This window comes from Passer domesticus, chromosome 1, assembly GCF_036417665.1.
Source record: "Passer domesticus isolate bPasDom1 chromosome 1, bPasDom1.hap1, whole genome shotgun sequence".
Taxonomy (NCBI): domain Eukaryota; kingdom Metazoa; phylum Chordata; class Aves; order Passeriformes; family Passeridae; genus Passer; species Passer domesticus.
The window spans coordinates 30,579,409-30,586,592 of NC_087474.1; the positions used below are offsets into that span (position 1 = coordinate 30,579,409).

Consider the following 7,184-nt stretch of genomic DNA (forward strand, 5'->3'; position numbering starts at 1 on the left):
AAATATTATGAGCACTAGTTTTTCTATACTTTTCTTTTTTAGTGTTTAGACAGGTTTATTGTATTATAGTTATTCAATATTCAATTTTTACAAAGCTGAGGTGCAGATGGTAAGACTGTGCATAATAGTAAAAAAATTCTCTATTCCAGGTTTTTCAAATAAATGTTTCTGTTTCAGGATTTTAAAGTAAATGAATAATAATCACATAATCATTGAATCTTTTTTTTGTAAGGGACCTCATGGTATTATGTACTCTAACTCTGGTATGCAAGACTGTGCCTTTTTTGTGCCGTCATTCCACATATTGCAAAACAAACTCAGGAGTGCTCAGATGCTTCAGAAGATCTAGACTGAGGAGAAGAATGAGAAATGGCAAAAGAGAAATGCAGAAGAGGAGGATGAAGAAGAGCCCAGTGACCTGTTGTTACCGGCAGATGTCTCCTAGCCTGTCATAGGATTTCCATTGCAAACTTTCACAAAACCTTCGGAGGCCTGGGCACAGGAGGACATTGGCTCATATCTCGTGCCAAATGAGATTCTTATAGGTGAGGTTTCCTAGCATTCATCTGAGTTTTCAAGGGGGAGCTAACAAGAACACAGGAAGTTATGGTTTTAAAGACGATTTTGGTAGAATACGGTAAACCAACAAAAGTGCATATGGTTAAAAAAAAAAAATTACCAGACCTTTGTTTAAAATGCACTTCCAAAAGCCTCATCATCATTAAAACTCATCAGAAAAAGGATGTATTGCAAAAACACACATGACATTTCAAGCGGATTGACTACTTTCATGAAGCTGTGATTTAATCTATCATCATTGTTAACGGGTGTCTCACCTAGGTGCTTACTGGAGAGAAGAGGGATTCAATATCATTTAAAAGATGAACAGCAATAACTTTTAGAACAGCAATAACTTTTGCACACACATCATTTAGCATCAGCCAAGAGAGTTTGTAATGTCCTTCCTACATCTGTGTAGTTTTTAGAATAAAAGTGGAAAATGCTTTTGGCAAAAACAAGCAATAAAAAACCTCCCTTGCCATATACCAAATAAACAGAAAAGGCCTTTACATGAGGACGCATACCTACTACTGTTTTTCAACCAAGTAGCATAGCTTTTGCCCACTACAAAGCTTTCATGACTTGTGTTTTGATATCACAAATATTGACATCCTGATCAAAGTAATTGGACTGTATTCTGCCCGGTTGTGGCTGTTATCAGAGAGCAAAGCCTACTCTTCATTGATTCCTGCTGATTTCATGCCAATATAAAGGCACGACAGAAATAATGACAATGCAGCGTATTTTTATTTTGAAAAGAACAATCTGTCCACTCTTGTTCCCTTTGGGCTGAAATAGCAACCAGCACATCCAAATAGAGAGGAGAAGATGGCACCAAATGAGTTTACGTGTTAAATGGCATTTTATTTTGTCAGATTCCTCCATAAGTCATTAACTATTGTATTCTCTCTCACAGTTAATAGCCTGGTCCCTGCAAAGAAATTATATACCTATTCAGTGAAGGAAAATGAAGGCTGGGTTATACATATATTCAAAAATTGCATGAAATATTTATTTTCCATATTTTATATAAAACAGAGAGACCACTGTGGGTATTTTTCATGCACATGAATGCAGAAGCTGGAAGAATTGCTGTATCTAAATCCCAAATCAGACCTAATTCTTTCAAATACTACTCTTCCCTTTTAATTCTTTAAAATACTACTCTTTCCTTTTAATTTAATTAAATACAAGCTTTATCACTCCCCTATGAATCAAGATAATTAAAGAAAGACCCATATTTGTCAGTGAATCTCAGAAATGTTCTAATGAGTGAATAAGAATCATTTGTAATTAACATGCTAATTGCTTGTATGCAAATGGCCTGTTGTTCAAGTGGTTTAAAAAGTGCTTGAAAACAGTTTGTTTGCCTTCCCTCTTAAGCAGACTAAACATTCCCACTTGCAGTCTTATTTACATTATTAATTTGCTTAGCAAATATTTTTTTAATAGCTAGTGCCAATAGAAGGAGTGGAGAGCCTTGTTTGGAGAGCTCTTGTGAAGAGTGCTATTTTCTCCAGTTCAAGCAGATGAGCAGACTGAAATGTGAGGTTTTCAGGCACATAATAGACCCTTGGCTTATCAAAGCCTCTTATCTGATTGAAAAAAAAAAAATCAAAGGTAAACTTCACAGCTCATGGAATTAAAAGACAAATGAGATGTCATAATTATCAAAGTGGCTAATTTAGAAAATTAAGCCATTCACATAGGTGACATAATTGCTTGTCACAATCACTCTTTTTCTCATTAGCCCTCTCTTCAGTACCTACCATACAGTGGAACATTCTTTAGTCTTGGAAAATATTGCCTATACTGTAATCCCTTAATAGCATAGCCCCTGAAATTAGTGCAAAAATATACTTAATAGCTTCATTGATGTGATATATTTGTATGATTCTCTGTTTGATCGCATCTCACATTGTAAAATCTAGTATTTTGAATTTTCAGTATTTTATTGGGTTTTTCTCTATCTTCTTTTAAAATTAAGCAATTTAAAATTAATCATCTAATTATGATGGAGGACTTAATACGCCAACATGCCATATGCAAATTCTTTTGACAGGACTACATTTCCATCTCATAAGGCAGCTTTAACATATAGGTATTATGAGGTATTTAACCATTGTGGCTAGAAGATTAAATTGTCCTAAATTGTGGATGTATAGGAAAAATACTTTATTCTCTATAGATTAATGCATCTTTCTAATATTTTATGTTGCTTTCAGTCAGTTTAAAATAATACCCAAAATAATATTCTTTATAAGAAAGTAATTTTCAGGAAGTAGGTGCACTTCCCTGACAATCATATTGTTTATGAGTCAGCAAGTACAGAAATTATTAATGACAATTTCTAAGAAAGGAAATGAGTCTGGTTTGCTATGCGAGTTTCAAGGCATGACATTGTAAATGGGCAAGGTTAAACATTTTGGATTAAAAACATGACTGTGAGATTGATTAGGGTCCTACAGTCTTGTAAAGTTGGTAGAACATAGCTGACATGACTTATAGTTTGCTGAATTCAGAGAGATTACATTGATGTCATTCATTTGAAGAGATAGTTCATCCTGGATGCATACAGTGAAGCTGTCATCTGTGCGTTTCACAAATATTCATGTGACTAACATGTTTTGATTAGACTAACACTGAACCACACCATTGAATGGGTCATGTGTCTGAAGCACTGTGACAAAGTCTGTGTTAAAAAACACAGAAGAAAACTGGAAATAAAATAAAGCCAAAAAACCCAACCTAATCTTGTAAAGCTTTCTGTGTGCCGCCTCTCTGAATATTTGGCATACTTGACATATGGAGTACCGAAGCTCATATCTTATAGCAAGCAATTAGGCTTCTGACTATAATAAAAGAAAGTTAATATATCATTAGCTCAATTATAAACAGTATTGACTTTGGTCTGTATGAACAGACTCCTATACAGTTTGCATGAATGTGCTTATTTAGAAATAAGGTCCATCCTGCCCTTTATTCTCCACCCATGGCTGGACAGGATTGCAACCCAGTACTCCCAAAAGAGAATTTGCTTCAGCTGACAGTTCCAAAAGTGAATGGAGAGCAAGAGGTTCAATTTCCAAAAAAATACTTTTTTCAATGGATTGCAGTAGTCTTCAGAACATCTCCTTGTTTTAGAAAATTGTGTTAGGACTGATGATTCTGGGTTTATTTGGCCTGATAACACTCCAGTTATGCTTCCTTGGCTCATTGCAGGGGTAGTCACTCCATTTAAGCCCTCCTGCCCAGAAGGCATAAGAGGTGTTCCAGTCCCATTTCTTCCACAAAAAATTGTTGACACCAATTCTTTTCCCCAATGTTCTCTATAGTTTCCTGCATTCTCACTAGGATTGTTTTTCCCTGAGTCCTTCAGTTTGTCCACAACAAAGAAGTCAAGCATTCTAAGCCAACATTTTAAACACATTCCCACTGTTCATATGCAAAAAGAGCCATTTACAGGTCCATACAAAAGTAGCAAAAAACATTTGCGCATAAAAACACTTGGTTTAATTTCCTTTCAGCCACCCTTTTTTTATCCTGCATCCTTTTGATCACCATGGTCTCATCTCCTCCCTAACTTCAGGTTCTCCTTTCAGGCCCGGGGCACTCCCTCTTTAGTTCAGACCCCTTGGCCTAGAGAGCCAAGAGACCACTCCCATTTTAAGCAGCTCTAGCTAAAGTAATTTTTCTTCTGTTTTCCTGCTTTACGTTGTGGGTTGCATCTGATGCCTAAAGAGGCTGCCTAGAACAGAGGCTAGACAGTGTTAAAGGAATAAAGTAGATATTTATTAAAAAGGCCTTCAAAGGATACACCTTGGGCAGTACAAGAGCCTGGCCGTGGCTGTACCCAAGATGGACTCTGGGTCACGAGTTTTCACATTTTATAAGTTTTGGTTCATTTACATATTGGGGGTAACTGTCCAATTACAGCTTCAGGTTATGAATCCCACCCTCTCAGATTGCTCTCCTCAAGTCGCTGTTGTTTACACTTTTTGGACCTGAAGCTGCAAAAATGTCCTTGGTTGTCAGACTGGAAAAAGATTTGTCTAAACTGTTGCTAACACTTTGTATGAAGTTCAGAGTTATATACTAATGCAGTACAGAATCAGGAAAATATGAAAGCTAAAACTGAAGGCATCACATCCAGCTGGCAGACCAGCTCTGCTCTCAATCCCAAGGGCAGGCATGACATGTTAAATCTCACGTCAGTTAATATCCACAGCTATCTCTGAACCATGACTTGCTCAGGCTTTTGTCATGCTTGTTGTTTTCCAAGGCACTTATCCCATGCTAACAACTTTTTCTCATGTCCTCTGACTGCCTCTGGTTAACGTGTGAGAGGTGACACTGACCCTGTCAGAAATTCTCAACATTCATGGTTATAGTTACATGAAAGGTTCATAAAGACAGAACTTGTAAGTTATGCATAAATTTCCTGACTGTCTCAGGGCAGAATAAATATTAAGTATCTACTGTTTTTCTAGAAGACATTTTCTTGCAATAAATATTTTCCATCAGTATATGTCTGGTTTGAGGGAGAAGGAAAGGAGGTTGAAGATACAAGGCTGTTCTATAATTCTTCCATCACCTGTCATGAGGAGGGTCAGGTTCTGATCTCATTTATTGCATTGGAAACTCCTGAGACAATTTTTTGAAGCAGTTCAACCTCTACTGATTTAACAGGATGTGGACACCAGTCGGCTATTTTAGGTTTGAAGATATCAACACTGACCTTCAGAAGTGTCACTTCATTCAATGGACACGCACCAAATGGTGATGTGACAGACACAAGTGGCAGCCAGCCACCACAGGACACTAAAAACATCTAAACATTTTGCTTTGACATAGCTCTCAGTACTGGGAACAACCTTCCTTATTCAGCTTAAGGACTTGGAATGTCTGCAAATGTCTTATAAAGCAATCAGGCCTAAATAATCAGTAACAACACCCTTTGTGATTTGGTGACTTGTTTTGATCCCATTCCCATAATAATTTTGCATCAAAAAATTTCATTTAGATGGCACTGAGGCTGTGATTTCAATAGAAGATTGCTATTACCTTCATAAGAGTGCATGCAAACTGAAGATTAAACAAGTAAATTATTATATCTTATTTTTTAGGGTAGCAACATAAATGTATTTTACGGGGAACACAGAATTATCACCTAAGAAAACAAATACTAGTGTAAAACAGCTGCAAATGGTGACTGATGATAGTTGTGCTAATCCTAATAGTATTGTTCCCAAATATGCATTGCTGTCTCTCAGAGGCCATGTTTAATGCTAAATAAAGCATTAAATAAATAAAGCCTCCAGTTTATTAACAAGTTAATTCAGGAACTCATCTTGTGAGAGAGCTGATTTCAAGAACTAGACTACCTCTATGTGTACCTGTACAATAGTTTATATGGTGATAATATCAAAACAAAAGAATGAACTGTCTCATGCTGGCTGCTGAGGAAAAAAATGTATTAATCTTGGGTGTCTTTGACTTGGCTAACTCATGCTTGCAGTTCTATATTCCATGCTTAATCATTCATGCTCAATATTTCTTGCAATGATTTTGTGATAGAACTGCCTACTGCCAAAAGCAAACCTTTGTCCTTTTTCCTTTATTTGCCAAACTTCCTTATCAAAATATTTAGGGTGTTTGAAAGTTATGCCATACACCTGACTCAGCTGGGTTTCAGGGCTCTCTCTGCTACCTTCTCCCTTCTCTTAACAAGTATTTTTAAATCACTGAGCTAAGTCCACTGCCATTTATTGTAGCATATATCTGAACTAACTTTACGATGCTTTGCACTGGTTTGATGTCCTTTGACTTACTGAAATTATTGAACACAAGCATAGCAACAGTATTTGGAGGGAATGATTACTTAGAACACAGCAGTCAATTTCATAAAAAAAAATATGACAAAACCACATTCCATGAAATTTTTGTATGCAATTTCCTAAGAATATCACAAAATAGGAATGAAAGATGGACTTACATGAGTAATAGAAGAAAGAGGGAAAACAGAGGGTCCGTGGAATCCATTTAATGACATTGAAGGCTTGTGCATGCTGAGGTACAACTCACTGGCATTGTAGTTACAATGACTGAAATGGTCCTAAGGCTGGACAGAATTTGGAAGTCATTCATATTTCTCAAGGGACTGGAGCTTCAGACAAGGCTGAGTAGCTCAAATGTCATGTATTTCCCAGTGAAGGTTCACCCAACAAGTCAGAGTGATGAATAGACCTTATCTCTAAGTGAATCAAAGCAAACAAGGGACAGATTTTAGCACAGCCTGCTGCAGTAGCACAAGGAGTAATGATTTTAAACAAAGAGAGTATCAATTTAAATTAGATTAGAAGAATATATTTTATGATGAGGGCAGTAGAACATTGGAGCAGATTGCCCAGAGTGGAGGTGAATACCACATCCCTGAAAACATTCACCATCAACTTGGATGGGGCTCTGAGCAACCTGATCTAGTTGAATATGTCTCTGCTCATTGCAGGGGCGTTGGATTAGATGATCTTTGGAGGACCCTTCCAACCCAAACTCTTCTCGGGTTCTGCGATAATCAAAGTACTCAGGAGGAGAAGCTGGAGAATCACATAGTTCCAAAAAGC

General features: G+C 36.9%; 1 long non-coding RNA gene across 1 annotated transcript in view; it reads left to right on the forward strand.

Annotated features, from left to right (window-relative positions):
- LOC135296038 (uncharacterized) overlaps positions 1–3,239 on the forward strand; it is a 44,696-nt gene extending 41,457 nt beyond the window's left edge. The window contains exon 7 of the long non-coding RNA XR_010358099.1: positions 233–3,239. This is a non-coding gene — a long non-coding RNA (uncharacterized LOC135296038). The remainder of the gene's footprint in view (positions 1–232) is intronic.
- The last annotated feature ends 3,945 nt before the right edge of the window (positions 3,240–7,184 follow it).